At 35.8% G+C, this 16,815-nt stretch overlaps 1 protein-coding gene across 6 annotated transcripts in view; it reads left to right on the forward strand.

The window, feature by feature from the left end:
• Nucleotides 1-6,663: 6,663 nt before the first annotated feature.
• Nucleotides 6,664-16,815, forward strand: part of LOC131030474 (mediator of RNA polymerase II transcription subunit 18) — an 81,341-nt gene continuing 71,189 nt past the window's right edge. The window contains exons 1-2 of one of the 6 annotated variants that reach the window (XM_057961313.2): nucleotides 6,701-7,064; nucleotides 11,777-11,965. The gene's annotated coding sequence lies outside the window, so the exon portion shown is untranslated. Of the gene's footprint in view, nucleotides 7,065-11,741; nucleotides 11,966-16,815 lie in introns of all 6 variants that reach the window. The other 5 variants (XM_057961312.2, XM_057961308.2, XM_057961311.2 and 2 more) reach the window with 5 other exon arrangements.

The following is a 16,815-nucleotide window of genomic DNA, read 5'->3' on the forward strand; positions in this document are numbered from 1 at the left end:
TTAGGTGTTTGAAAATTAAAATTATAGTCAGTCACATTTATCATGTTAATCAATCTCTTGGATGTTTTTAGATTGTTTGAATCAGTTTTAGTAGAAACAAAATCACCAAGAGCATCATCTAGCATAACGTAGTCATGATTATGAAATAGTTGGTTATTGGATTGAATGGGAGGTAAATCATCATAAAGAGGATTTTCATATATCACCATGCTACTAGATTTGGAGGATGACTTAATAGGGATGACTTCATGAGGAGAGTCATCCAACTTATGATCTACATCATCACTATGAAATGACATATTAACTATTTTGATAAAGAAACTCATCAAGAGCCTCATCAAGTTAATCCTTACTAAAAGTGTAATCATCATAAGCAAATCAATTATCATATGAATGAAAATATTGCAAATAAATATATGACATGATTGAAAAACTAATTTTTGAAATGAAAAAGTGCATATAAAACTTAAATACATAAAATGCATACAACAATATTCTTGAGACTTTTATGCCTTTGATAGAAAAAGAAACATGCAATAATAAGATCTAATCAAGAAATGCAATGCAAGAAGGTCGAGTTCACCAAAAAAATATAGGTGAAAATAAAATTAGGTAGTATTAGGACATAACCCCACTTTCACCAAAAATTGGAATATAAAAGCACCTAGAGGAATAATCCTCTTTGAATAACTCTTGTGAAAGAAAGTGAAGAGATACTTCTAGGGTTTCTATTCCTTCATTGATATGAAAGGAAATGTGTAAGATGTAGAGGTAATGTAAACTCACAATGAGAATATAAACAAAATTGATTAAATGACTATAATAGTCAATTGAATGATAAAAAAATTGAAGCAACAAGTATTAGATATAAGAATAGAGTTTTGGTGTGCACGTGTGAGAGAAAACAAAGCCTAATTTGACAAGGTTAGGATGTTGTACGCCCTGATCCGAGAAACAATGAAAAGATACAAACTAGAAACCTAGATTCTAAGTTTATCTGAGTAATGCTTATGAAATTTAAAGTGAAACAAGGAGGACCATGGCATGGGGTCCCTGGTCCCTAAAATCTAGGACCAATTTTTGACAAAGAACCTATGCCTGTCTACTAAGACTTCCCAGAAATTACCTTCTCTAAAGGAAGCCTATAACTACACCTGCAATATGAAAAATGGTGTGTTTGTGCCTATATAGGGTGTTTCCTTAATAAAAACCCTTGTTTTGGTGATTTCCACCTCCACAAATAGACGATATTGTAACTGAAAATGTGTGGTCTTGAATCTTATGTGTTTGTAAGATTGCTATGACCTAAATGTAAACTAGAGTTCTACCCCATGTTTATGAGAAAACTCTAAATGCTTGTAATGAGGATGCTTTAAATCACAATTTGATGGATAATGATGAACAACAGATACCCCAACTGGTACTGAGAGGGGGGGGGGGTGAATCAGTATAGATAAAAACTCTCTTAACAATTTATCTTGCTAAAGAAAAACTAACTGGTTATCACCATTACCAAACTTAACCATGGCAATACTGGTTAAACATAGTAAGACACAAGACACCATAAACTGATAGGTCTAAATACTTCAAATACGATCGATTATGCAACATCAACTTCACCCAAAAACATATGCATGTGGTATACTAAAAATACCATAACCTATTAACCCTGCATGCATAATCCTTCAACCAAATACTTCATAAACATCACATGAAAAATGCATAACACATAACACATAGATTTTTCACGTGGAAACCCAAATGGGAAAAACCACGGTGGGGATGAATACACACAAGCTTACTTTGAACTCTTTTGAAGCTCACCTTGTTAGGAGCCTAGTCCAGTTAAAGACTTTACAATAAGGTTCTGCTAGGAACCGATCCTGTTAGAGATCACCCGGTTAAGGGATGGCTATATACCCTGTTAAAGGTTGAAACCCTGTTAAAGGTTACCTCGCTAGAGGATTTAAAGAACTCAATGACCTTGAGTCACCTGGTTTCAGGTTTTACAATAAGCCTGTTAAAGCTACCCAGTAAAGGGATTTTCCATCAGTTGAAATGATTAGAAGACAACAGGAAAAACTACGATCTGATAACAACACTACATGCCAAGGCAGATCCTTTTCATATCCTCTACTCTGCAATCACACTCTGCAGTTTACCTCTTACTGGTCTGGCAAGTATCAAGTATCTCTTTGCTTGGATACATACACACAACATTTGCCAACAACTTTGCAAAAAAAACATCATCGACCTTATAGACAACTGATAGGTTGGTAGCATAAACCCTAAACCCTAAACCCTAAGTATCTTAGGTTTACAACACAGGCGGTCCAATCCTAACCATCCAAACATATTGCATAGAGCATTACAATTTCAAACATATCACAAGACAATCTGCATCGTTCATTCATCACCGCTCATGGGAATCAGTAACCCATCACGCTTTCTTCTTATACCATTAAGAAGAATGATCATTCCCGAGGTAGACTTCAAACACGGTCGATCTTCTTATGCCTCAATCCTTCACGCGCACAAAGCTGACGTGGCACCTCGATCACATCTCTTAGCTAACTCATCACCGAGTATCATCAATTCATCACACAAGCTGGATTGCCAAACCGATAACCATAGAGCTGAGACTACCAACCGATAATCACACTTAGTGAAACCCCGACACCAGTTCACTGAATCTCCTCATGCCTCTTCATCACACTTAGTGAAACCCCGCCACCAGTTTACCAACTTCTTCAATCTACATACCAGTTCACTTACATTTATTGACATCAATGACGTCATACATTATCGTCATATGCCAATGATATCCAACACAATTGTAATGCAAATCTGAAAACTAATGTGATTTAGATTTGAAGCGCAACATAGGGACATGATAACAACATGAAATCATACCAAATCCTAAGCAAGAGGTACATGCTAATCAACAATCAATGATTCCCTTGTCATTCTTCAATATCTCCAAAAACTTTCATAATTGATGAAGATGTTGATGAAGACTTCATTAATGGATGAATTTTTAGATCTAAGACTTCATATAAAGCAATCCTTTCACTTCACAAGAACCTCCTTCAAAACATGAAGCAGTCATCGGTGAGGAGGGACCTCGAGGAGATCAATCCGAACCGGTCAACAAGAGTAAACACAACTAAAACACACATATATGATGGAGGCAATGCAGAACATAGAAGGTTGCATTTTGGGGTCATCCCCAAGTTTAAATTTATTCTTTATTTTTCTTTGTGTTGTGGGTTTTTCATAGGATTTATTATGCAACTAAGAAGGTATAATTTGCTTAAGATTACATGATGGTTTTATGCACCTTCAAATCTAAAAAGGGAGCCAAATAGTAATTATAACAAAGAAAGGGTAATATATTTTAGAAAGAAGAATTATTTTGAGTCTATGAGATGAAATTTAATGGTACGATGACTAGTGTTCGAAGAATGAAAAATGCTTATAAAACTTTTTTAATGATGCCCACAAAGGGATGCAAACTGTTGCCAAATATTATATGAAACAAGAGTCCGCTTTAGCAAGTTTGGGAGCCATTGAGAGAGAAAGAACTTAGTAAACATGATATCTAAAGGAAGGGATCTAGTTGTTAGGTTTTGAGTCTAATAGGAGGCCTTTTAGCAGATATTTGGGTGCCCCAAGATGAAGTTTTTATGTTACAATAATTGTGCCTAGATGAGTGTTTGTTTCCATTATTTATGATGTCCTAATATGAAGTTTTATGTTACAATGTTGACACCCAAGTGAGTGGTTGTTTCAACAATTTGAGCACCCATTAAGAAAATATAATGTTAGATTTGTGTGAATGTTGTCATTGATGTCAAACCTGGTGACCTGATTAGGACTGAATGTAGCATATTGAGTAGAGAAGTAATAATGAACATATATTGTATGTGGTAAGCATAGCAACAATATTGAACACATACTAAGCAACTACCTATATGTATGATCTACAAGAGTATTTTTTTAAAGATCCTCTTCTCCAGAATCTTGTGTTTTAATTATCATGGTTTACATCGAGTTCCGGTATTAGTTGTGTTAGTTGAATTACTATCCAAATGTTTGTATTGCATTATGATTTATGAATTCTATGCTCCAAAATCTATAGCATCGATATCTTGAAGATGGAAGTTGTTATGCTTAGAATTTGTGCTTATGGGTCCATATCTATGGGTCTGGTAGACCCTTGTTTTATTCTGATAATTGAAGCGTGTGAAGGAAGTATGTAGAAGATCCGTGAAGGCTGACTTGGTTACCCTATTTTGGTCGAGGCATGTTTGTGTAACACGTTGATTCAAACAATGCACTATTGTGTAAACCTTTTTATGTTTGGCCGACATATTATCTCGGTGTATGTGCTTACTAGTATATATGTAGAAGACATATGAATATGGATGGATGAGTTGTGGAAGAGAGAGCTAGTATGCGAGTAGTGTGTGGTGTGAATAGTAAAGTATGATGTATGTGTAAGAGTGAAGGTGTATGTGGAAAAGTGCGAGTGGAGTTACAATGTTGCAGTTGAATTGATAGTGTAGACAATGTTGCAATAATCCCTTACTAGACTTGCTGCAGGTAGTTGTGGATAGGTTGGAGAGATCCCTTACCAAATTTGTTGTGAGTTGTTGTGTTGTTACTTGAGCTTACCTTGGAATTGACCTTATGCATTTGGAGATGCAATTTTCCTCAGTTCACTTAATTCTATTGCAGTGAGCATTTCGACAGTGAGCCGCATTGTAATCTGGCAATGAGCCATTCGACAGTGAGCCACCCTTTTTGTAAACACCATATAACTAGTTATATTATCTTGAGAGTCAACCCTCTTTGTGTTTTTTCCCATTTGGGTTTTCCACGTATAAAAATCTGGTGTCTATCTTGTTATTATGTTTTTTGTTTACTATGCATTTGCTATTTCATGTTAATGAGATTATTTGCTAAGGTTTAAATATTTGTAAAGTTTAATTTGCTCTAGGAATACTGATTCAACCAACCCCCCAGTATTTCGGTCCATTCAACCATCCAACATATAACCCACAGAAAAATTGGTGGGTAAGATGAGGTAAGAAATGACAATAGTGGTGCCTAATTTTGGGGGAATTTTGACATCATTATGGTGCTTACAGTGAAGGGAAAAACCACACATATGGTAGCTATTGAAGATAAATAATGCAGCAACAAATTACATCCATGATTAGAGATTAAATCTGGTATACTGGTGCCCCAAATGTGATGGAAAATAACATCAATGACATCAAGTCCAGTGACAAAGAATTCCATTGTATATACTCGAAAACATGAAGATCTCTCTAATGATGGTACCTCAAAAACCCCAAAACCATGTAAACCAACACTTCTTAACTGTGGTGGCCAACATGTTTTTCCTCCTCTAAAAATAAATAAAAGAAACCCTAACATTATCATAAAAACTAAATAAATAGAAAACCATAAAAGATAACAATGAAAATAATTATTGAATCCCTTCTTAAAAGGCTCACAAAATACAGTTTTGGGTTTTCTCAATAAAATTGAATAAAATTTCTCGTAACACACTTGACCAACCCTCAAACTTAATAAAATAATTACGACTGACCATAAAAGGGATATGACTAGGAGTCATAAAATGATTAACAAGGGATATTGGTTGCTCTTGACCAAGTTGATTTGGTGTAACTAGCTGACACAACAAATATCATTGCCCCATTGTGTGGAGTGAGATTGATTAAACAATCTCAACAATCTTCCACCTCCCCATTGACCTAACATGAATCTTGCACACTCAATGTGCACATTAACTCTCTTCATGGAAGACTATAACTACAACATTAATTATGCATTTACATTTATCAAGATTAATTTATTTAGGCACAACCATTTGATTTTTATATTTAAACACATACATAACTAGCTAACCCCTAAATCATGGTTAAATCAAAATTATTCAACCTCAACTAATTACTTGTAGATTTATTACAACTACCTAGGGTACCACAATTACATTGCACAAGTATAAATCAATATTCATTAAATAAAATAAATCATCATCATCATCTTTAACACATCAAGTTTACAAGCACATCCCCATTGATAAATATAATATGTCTCATCAAACATTAGAAGATTATTCTTGCCAAAACTAAAACCACTTATTAACACAAGGGTCTTGAGTAAACAATGTAAGACTAAGGTTGAGCCTTAAAGTTGGAATTTGTTTGACTCAATCTTTTGATATAATTGTGAAGGATAAATGATTAAATGATTTCAAGACTATGATAAAGGACAACAAGCAAGCATCCAATGGACCTAGGATGTGTGCTAATGCAATTGTCCATGACACCTCACATATTTGTTCAATAATAATGCTTTTCAATGATTCTTATGTTATCTTTGATGATTTCAAATGAATAAATGAATGTCTTTAAATGTGACATAATACATGAATCAACACAAATATATACAAGATTACCTCACAATGACTAGGGAATTTATTATAAATATTAGCAAAACATACATTTAAATTTTAAATTAAATAACAAATTTAATTGAAAACGAAAAAACATATTTATAAATAAATAAAGTCAATCTCAAAAAACAAATAATAATAAAATCAGGATACGAAGATATCATGATTCGAATACACTAGAAAAAAATATACTCCTTATTAACGGATAGGTTATGTTATGAAGCGGCTTTCATCCATAAAGATGTCCCACACTGGGGAAAATAGCTTTCAGGCGGTTCAAACACTTCTAGCTTCACGCCTGAAAACAAATTTTTACTCGCAATGAATATTTTCGTTTAAAAGTCTGCAAAAATCTTGTCTCGAGTTCAAGATTTTAGTTGCTCTAAAACCCCAATATTTTTTACACCTTCTTTTCGTTCATTGTGAATAGAAGCAGCAGCTGCAGGGAGATTGGTTTTGGTTCGTCTGATTTTTTTCAAAAATCGGCATTGTTAGGATTTCGTAATATTTTTCTTGCAAGTTCTGCTCACAAGCATCGTTCACAGCATGAGACAAATTTGTGTAGAATCTTAAGGTAAGTAGCTTGTCATGGTTGCAGTGAGTTTTATTTTTCTTTAAACTTGTACGATCATTTTTTGTTGTGTTTGTTTCATACTAAAACAATTCTCTGTTAAATGAAGGCCTTAATTTTGTGGTTTTATCTTATGGCTGTTTTCGTATATATGATATAATTGTTATGCCTAGTGTTAAACCCTATGTGTTTCTTCACAGAGATATGTTTGACTATGAAATGCATTTTATGTTTATTTGGTGATTTTTTTGTTTATCTTGTTTTCCTTCTGCTTGCGGCTATTTTTGTGACAATTTGCCCTATATAATTATTTAGTATTTAATGGATACCAGCTAGTACTGATGCTGTAAATGCAATGGTTGCCAGAGCTATTTTCACATAGATTGATTATAGAGATTAAACCATCTTCATATGTTAAACTTATTATATTCTTCTTCTCAAACCTTACACATTGTACAACACATTTCTTTCACAGTTTTGTACCATTATAGTGGCTCTTGTAGGTTAAAGACCAAACGTCAGAAGGCAAGAGATTGGCGTGACACAAATGACTAAAATTTTAAAAGATTGTGGGTATAAGTTACAAACAGTGTGGTTTTCCAATTGTATACATCTCGTCACATGTTGGTTACTTGGTTAGGACTCAGTAGTACAATAAGGTACCGATATGCTTTTGATATTATTACATTCTTTTCTGAAGCCACATGTCTATGTTACTTCAACAAAAACATGGGTGCTCCATTTGAGATCATCTTCCCATAGATAAATACAGTTAGTATCTCTGCATTTGCATCAATTTGCAATAATTCATCATCCTTTAAGAAGCAATTATTGACATGATTGTGTCTGGCAGGTCTATCCTTAAAGTATTAGGTTTTTGTAACTTCAAAGAAGAATTTTCTCTAAAAAAATTTGTTTCAAGTCGTTTATATGTGAAAAAAAATTGCATAGTTGAGCATTTGTCTCTTGTTGTCTTCAATCATGCAAAGTTCTTCTCCTAATGTTGTTTTCCATTGCAAGGCATACAAAGAGTCTCCTATAATCTGCTTTTTATGCACCTTAAAAAGGTTTTAGGCTTTTAGCTGCTTTTTGTTACAAAAAGGTGCACAATATTGTTTCTTTGTGAGTGAGCCTTAGCTTCTTCAGTCTTATATCGACTAGTGAGCTCTAATGGAGAAGTAATCAACTCAACGCTTTATTCTTAAACCATTTTTACTTTCCATTGTTCTATATTTTGTCTCCTTTGCAATCATTAATCATTAGGTCTTGTGACCCCGCTCATTATACACCCAATTCATTATACCATTAATCGTTAGGTATTGAGACCCTGCTCATTATTCAAATGATAGTAAATATGAAACTTGTGTCCATATTTGTTGTATAGAAACATTAGTTGCATTAAAGATGAAATATTCCTATTAGACCATTTTCACTCTGTCCAAATAGGTCCCAAAAACTCTATTTGCATGCTAGAAAAAGATTTTGGAGGAGTAATTTACAAGCACTAGGTAAATTAGTTTATTCACTCTTGAATATCTTTGAATATGATGGACAATCCTCAAGTTTCAAAGTATTTTTATTTATATCTCATAACCTATGAAAAGAACCATACTCTTAACTAGTGCTTCCATTATAGTTTGGTGTGCTTGCCCAATTGTCCTCTAGGCGTGGTATGTTGACAAGTCGAAAGAGAACCATTAAATCATTGCATTGTAAGAACTCTAGAAGGCAATGCTATACCTTGAGTAGAAGTTTTGTTTTCAATGGCTGCGAGCTAGCATAGATTGCAAGCCATAGGGCCTTGGTAGTGGATAAGAGGTTGTTCTATTGGCCAACCTTTGGTAGCCATCATAGAGTGTAAGCTAGAAAGCATTAGTTGTGAGATGGCTCCTAGATTTACATTTTAGAAATTGCAATAAACCATAATACAATGATCAATTAGATGGTGTTTTTACAACACAACGTGTTTACCAATTCAACTTGTATATATAAGAGAATCCCATAACCCTCCAATCCAAACTACGTCAAACATTATAGCTGTGCCAAATCTTGTCTCTCTCTTAACAATTCTTAGATTCCTTCAGAAAGTCCATGGTCATCAATCATGTAGCAGTAGTAGACGTCTCAATGCAAGGCCCAAAAGCTCTTGTGAGTAGTACTCTCTACAAAACCCTTTCATGATCTTATTTTATTTGTCATGCCCCGCCTAAGGTTAATACAAATCGCAGCACTATAAGTGAACGGCTAAAGGAATAAGAAGCCGAACGAGGGTTTAAGTGCAAATAATAAAAGATGATCACTAGATAATTATGGGCCGACTCCTTTTTGTATTATGAAATATACAATGAAATAAAATGTAAACCCTATGTTAGCCAACCACACTATCATTTTTAAGACAAAAGGCATATATATAATATGCTAATTGCAAATATGAAAGGAGATATAAGGGATATGGGATAGGCTGTGATTACAGGAGACTATTGCAGTGATCTCTTTATTTAGAAAGCAGCAATCTCACTATTTATAAAACAGCGATCTCATTATCAATTAAGCAGTGATCTCAATAATGTTTAAGGCGGTGATTTCAATGTGTTAACAGCAGCGATTAGATTAGTTAAGGATAAAAAGACATTTGGGAAAAAACACCACTCTTGAAGGAAGGGTGACTGCAGGAAGGGACACAACCCTCCATTGTCAAGTGAAGGCTATTTAAGGAGGAACTTCAATTGAGGAAAGGCAGGGAACAAATCAGAAATCGTTATTTAAACTGCACTCATTGAGTAAGAGCAGAAACAACATTTATCAAAGTAATCACATCAAATTAGAGAAGGAAGTCGATCAAGAGAAGAAAGTTGTCATGCCCCTGCCATGACATCTCAATCCACATCGAACAAGAATTGGGAAATCGTCTTACTAGAAGTAAGACTTCACAATTTCCCCTTCATCGCAACAGTTCACTACTCTACAGCAGGCCGTATTTAATAAGGATTACTATATATTGAATAATATCTACTTGTATGGATCGTTCCTCCTCCCTGAGTGACAGCGATCACATCTAAGAATTAGTTAGACTAAGCAACAATGATTAGAGAGGATCGATTCATTAAGGTAAAAACAGATGCCTCAAGACAAGATTAATCATGGAAAGGCAGCAGTTAACAACAAGGGACATTTCTCCTACCAACAGTCACATCTGTGGGAAAGATCATAACCCTCCACCACCGATAGAAGGGTATAAAAGACAAATCCTATTGGATATTTTGTCATTGATGTCAAAGGATGATGATCAAGGTTGTGTAAATTTTTAAGGATTACTCAAAGTAATAGGGAACTATGCTTGGCTTTCTGAAAATAATTGAAATGAGATGCTCATCAAGCTATTTATTATTCATTAGATCTTTATCAATTGTTGAGTTGAGCTACTTGGTTGTCTACTTGAGCTGGTTGCTTACTTGGTTGAGCTACTTGGCTACCTAATTGAACTACTTGGTTGTGTGCTTGAGCTGCTTGGTTGCTTGGTTGAGCTGCCTGGTTGCTTGGTTGAGCTGCTTGGTTGCCTGGTTGAGCTATCTGGTTGTCTGGTTGAGCTACTTGGCTGTGCGTTTGAGCTACTTGGCTGTGCGTTTGAGCTACGTGGTTGCCAGCTTGAGTTTGCTGCTTGTCTAAGTCACCTACTTGTTGTCAGCTTCTCTTGCCATGTCTTCTTGAAGGTTGATTTTTCTAAAACAGCCGAAAATAAAATAGTAAGGCATAATGCATGGTTTGTGTTAGAATTTATGATAGACTTTCTTTATTCTCTTTATCCTCCTTGTGCGATGGTTTAGTTTTTACTCTATTAAAAGTAAGTGGAGGCGGCGGCTGAGCTTATTGTAACCATACTAAGTATGATATCTGACAAAAGTTAGACCTAAACTATTAAAGATTTCCAGTAAGGTTGGGAGTAAGGTTTCAAGACTCTTTTTTTGGTGTCAAACTTTATATAATGTTTTCTGAGCCTTATTTGCTAAAAAAGAGAAGACTTGTCTATGAATCTTAATATGGAACAAACTTCATGGACTCTAGTTTTTGGGTGCTGACTGTTTTGTGGCAGAGATATTCCTTTATGTCTTATGTTTTCTGACTGTTCCTTGCGTTTTTATTGGCTGATTCGAAATTTTTTTGGAAATTAATTTTTGTGTGTTTTGAATGAGGACAAGCTGAAAGTTTATGTGTTCTAGTTCGTGGTATATGATGGTTTTGAATGAGAACAAAAAGCGGAAGTATAGTTTCAGTTCATGGTCATATATGTATGTGGAAAGTTTTGAAAAAGGTGTGTGTGCTCTGTGAAGGATGCTTGAGCTTGTGAACTGGTGAAAATAAGGGGGATATGATAAAATGTGAAGATCTTTCTAAAAGTTTCAGTAATTTTTGAGTATGTAAAAGACTGGAGCAGGTGCTTCAGCTTATTGAAGTTGGTGCTTCAAGGAGAGTTGGTGCTCTCAGTGAATTGGTGCTCACTCTTATAATTTGGGTTGGTGCCCATTTGTTATTAAAAGCTATTGTGTGCCGTGTTTTTTTACGCGAAAGGGTTTTCCACGATATAATTGGTGTTTGCGTCTTGATGTTTGCTCTCTCTATGTTTTATGAGGTTTCATGTTTTTAATAGTTTTAAAAGACTGATTCACCTTCCCCCCCTCTCAGTATTTTCTGTTTGCTTTTCAAATCTATCATGGAAGGAAGGGCATCGATCAAGGGAAGGATATAGAGACTATTATCGGTCATCGTCAAAGGTGTTGAGATTAAGGGTTGATACTCATCAGACTAAGTAACAAAAAAAGGAGTGGTAAAAAGGAATATCACCAAGGAGGAGATCGATCATTTTCAGCATTACAATTATTTGCTATTGTAACTAAGACAACAGGCGGGTACGTTGTATCATGGCTATATATTTTATTTCATTTATGTTATAGTAGATTTGCATTTATATAATATTTATTTATCCATTGATATCATGTTAGATCTGTATCTGTATGTACATAAATGCAATATAAATTACTGTATACATTATCAATAAGACTGCATTTCATATATCAGATTTATTCTTGATTTATTATACATTCATAATAGACTATTATATTCAGGACTCCATTTTAATTCATTTGCTAATGTCTATGAGAGGATAAGTTGGTGTGTGTAGGGAGGGGCGAGTAAATCCTCACAAGTGATGATGAGCCCAAGATGGGGTAGGGGCGGAGTCTTGAAACCTTGAGGGAGCCTCCTTGTAGATTGGTGTCAGCACCCTATGACAGTAAATCCCCATTCCTCATTAGGGTTAGGAAAGAAGTTAAGATGGGTCTAAATATAATAAATATTGAATGTATTACGAATAATAATTCATTCATTAGTTTAATAATATGAATTAAAACATTATAATGCATAGTAATATATGTCAACCTTTGGGAAAATGGCAGACCCTAGAAGGGGAAATTACAAAAGTACATCGGTGAATAAGGAAGACAATCAAATTGGATATTTTACCAGCAAACAAAGAAAGAGACCAGACCAGATATACCAAATCCGATAACTATATAGGAAAGCAAACTTCTAAGCCAACCAAGTTTGGTATGCGATATTAATAAACGATGCAATATATCTATATAATCTTAAGCTTGGTATGCAATATGGATAATGATGTCATGTATCTATAGTCTTTATTTGTCTTTGACCAAGATATTAACCAACTTTCTCAATCTATGATATCTCTTTACTTAATGAGTTTATCTATTCTTTGTCCCACAAGCAATCATACATGGAACTGAAGGAAATATGTTAGGGAGAGGCAACAGACTGGTTCACTCAAATTAAGCAGGTCACCTCAAGTGATGGAATTGTCTTAGTTGGATGACCTTGCCACCTGTAGGCCAAGGTGTTGAGTTGTCTTAGTTGGATGCTCTGCGCTCTTGGGCTTAATTGGTCTGAACAGTTTTCAAATGCCCTTTCATACCTTTCCCTGAATACCCTGGGTTCTCTTGAATTAAGTAGGCCACCCCAAGTGATGGAATTATCTTAGTTGGGTGTTCTTGCCACATGTGGGCCAAAGGGGTGGAGTTGTCTTAGTTGGATGCTCCATGTTCTTGGGCTTAATTGGGCTGAACAGTCACTGGGCATCCTTTCATACCTTCCATTCAATAATCCGGCTTCCCTCGAATTACGTAGGCCACCCCGAGTGATGGAATTATCTTAGTTGGTTGTTCCTACCACTTGTGGGCCAAGGGGTGGAGTTGTCTTAGTTGGATGCTCTGTGCCCTTGGGCTTAATTGGGCTGAATAGTCACTGGCCATCCTTTCATACTTTCTTTCAAACCCTTACTATGATTGGTCGTGGAAATAATCTATAGTTTAGTTCAAAGTAGCGATATTATTTATCATTTCTTATGATGTTAATTTGTTCATTAATTCTCCAATTCAATAACTATTAGACGAGTTAACTTGAGAATATGGTTGGAATTGTTAATTTTGGGTGAAAACAGGTCCATCCCAATTTCGGGACATTACATTATTTTAGAGTTACATGATTTAAAATTAAGATTACACGGGAAAACTTTCAAAGCACTTGGACTTGTGCTCTAATTTTGCCACAATGACACTGTATATTTAAAACAATTAAAAAAATTGTGTTGGGGGTTGCTAACTACTTGTAAATGACACAAAGATTTGAATTCAGCATGTTGCCTTCATAGTTGCGAAACCATGTTTATGTTCTATATGACAAACTGCCCACTTGATCAAAGTGGAAAATAAATCATCTTATTTTAAACAATAAATATCTATTACTTAAAAATAAAATAATTTAAAGTGACATGTATAATTTAATAAAGAACCCATAGTTGCTCCTCGCTAGTCTTTTTGTTCCCTTACTTCATGCAAATAAATTGTTTGCATAAAATTTTTCTAGTATGGTTTGCTCATAATTTAATTTTATTGCGTTGTGGAAAGAAGTCAACTCTCTCTCTCTCTCTCTCTCTCTCTCTCTCTATATATATATATATATATATATATGTATGTATGTATGTATGTATGTATGTATGTTTGTATGTATGTATATATGTATCTTAAATACATTTATATGTGATCTGTTGCATTTCAAAACTGCAAATAATTGAATTTAAAATAAAATATAAATTGTGGAGTAGTGATTGCTTAAAAAGAGTAATCTCAACCCCAGCTAGTGGTGGGGTATTGAGTGTTTGCAGCAACTTCAAATAAGTTGATTTGTTTATTCTGCTTGCAAAATACAAGTTTACTATTGACTTACACATAAAACATTTGCATGTACTCTCCATGGTACCACAAGGCTTTTACTCATTTTTTTCGACAAATCTTTTTTTAGATGAACAGTATTTTTATATTAATATATAAGAGTTTATACAAGTATATCAGCTGAGAGTGCAAAACAACAACTGAGTCTAAATAGCTCCCTTATACGAGCATATGAACAGTACTAAAACTACTAACAGAAAGACACCCCACTACAAATATTAACCAAGAGCGTATAAACAACAAACCAAAAAACTAGTAAGTCTTTGTTAAGACACAAGCTGTTCATGGTGACTTAAAAACCAAAATGAGCTGAAGAAAGCTTCACTTTTCTTCCTTTGTTGGGTCATCACCCATAGTCTCCACTTGACACTTTGAGACCACTTTTTTCATGAACTCGTTCATCCATGTTGTGCTCGGGGCCGACTCGATCTTCGTAATTTGCTTCAGAAAGGCACAGCCCTCAACCGCTGTGGAACTATGCTCTTAGATGGAAACGACTTTGAAATTGCCAAGGAAGAGGTGCCGAATTACTAGAGCTCCTTGATTGAGAAACCGTGGGATGTCAGTCGGGCTTGGAATTCCAACCTTGAGCCGAGCAACCGACAACACCGAACTAAGTTGCCCAAAAAGTTGAATTGTATCAGGGTTTGAGCCACCAACATGACCCTTCCTTTTGGTTCTCCCAGGTCTAACAATGAGGCGACAAAGCAGGATGAGATATCGATATTAACATGATGTCGGTCCTCAGCCACTAACATTTCAACCCCCAAGACCATTTTAATGGCTTCAAGCATCAACCCATTACGTGCTCGGAAGACAACTTTTAGCCATTGGTTGGTCACGAGGCCAAGAAATGCCATTCGCCTACAGGGGTTGATTAAGCGGATAGGGGTGAGACCATCTCAAAGCCTAAACTAACTTTATTAGAAGACAGAAAACGAATGCCCAAAATCGTCATCGTCTTACCATTTATAGCTAAATTTTGGCAAGAATCACATGAGTCAAGTGAGCTAGAACTCACCATTTGTAGGGAGGAATAATGGAGGCCATATTAATAACTCAAAGAAAAGAAATCCCGCACTTAATAAGGCCACTCCTAAACTTTAGATTGTGTAAAATGATCTTGGGAATGCAATTGATAAGATGGGGGTTGACCTCAGCGACAATGGAGAAAGACACATGGCCAAATATGGGGAAAAAAATGTACCGGAGCTGCCCATTAGATGTAACTTGGGAGAGCCAAACCAAAGGACAAAAGGCTGACAAGTAGAGAGGAAAGTATGGTTGAAAACAATTCTTGAAATCTCTGCTATGCCATCACTGAGGATGGCATCATACTCCCAAATGGTCGGGAAAACAAGAAAAGGTGGCGGCCTTGTTGGCTGCCAAATTGGAGAGTGAATCGGTAGCCAATTTTGCCTCCCGAAAGACATAGTTTGCTATATGATTAGGCATGCAGTTTAAGATGTCAAGAATCGTAGTTAATAGAGATTGGAGTTTCCAACTAGGAGTAGTTGGTCCCGAATTGCAGAGTCATCTTCAATTTCTAGATGAGTAATACTGTGGGCCTCACATAACTTCGAACCATGCAGCAAGGCTTGAAATTCAGCCTCGTTAGTGTGTGGAACCTGTTGTGACGTATTCACACATCGCCCCATTGCAAATGGGGACCCCTGCTTTTGTTGCTTTTTGGGGTTTGTTTTCTAGGTCTTTTAGGGTTTTGCTTGTTAGCCTTTGCATGATGAGTGTTGCCAGAGGGATCAATGGATAGCAGGCTCTGCTCGAGCTTAAGATGAGTCAGTAGATGGGTTTCTTTCCAGGTCTTCTTTAAGCTTGGTTTTGCTGGTGGTGTCCAGTTTGAGTTCGAGGAAGTCAGTGAGTGGTTGAGCAAATTTGGCTAAGACAAGGAAGGAATGAATCAAGGATCTAGCCTAGTTTGAGGGTGAATCGAGCCAAGAATGTAAATTTCGCTCCTGACCCTTCCAAAGGGTCCAGAGCGAAATCCATATTTCCTCTATTTTGCTTCTTAGCTTGACCAAGTTAGGAACTTCTAAGGCATGGTTTGGTAGGTTTTGATACATATTTGCCTTGAAGAGGAATTTTTGGACCTCAAGATGATAAAAGCTAGCCTCAAATGAGGATTTCGCTCCTAACCCTTCCAAAGGGTCCAGAGTGAAATCCTCCCTTTTTGCCTTCCTTTGGCCTTAAAACCTAGTCTGACCTTGCCTGGACCCAGTTGAGTGATGGAATATCTTGATAGTGAAAGAAGGAAGTTGATTTGATCAAGTTTGGTGGAGAATGAAGTGAACCTAAGTGAGAAGCTAGCCAAGAGTGGGATTTTCAAAGGGTCAGGAGCGAAAATCCCCTTAAACATCAAATTTTCACTTGTCAAGGCCAGGACCATAGCTTCCTTAGGCATAGTAAGGGCAATTTGATACGTTCTAGCCCTAGGGAGT

The sequence above is a fragment of the Cryptomeria japonica genome, chromosome 8 (genome assembly GCF_030272615.1).
Source record: "Cryptomeria japonica chromosome 8, Sugi_1.0, whole genome shotgun sequence".
Taxonomy (NCBI): Eukaryota; Viridiplantae; Streptophyta; class Pinopsida; order Cupressales; family Cupressaceae; genus Cryptomeria; species Cryptomeria japonica.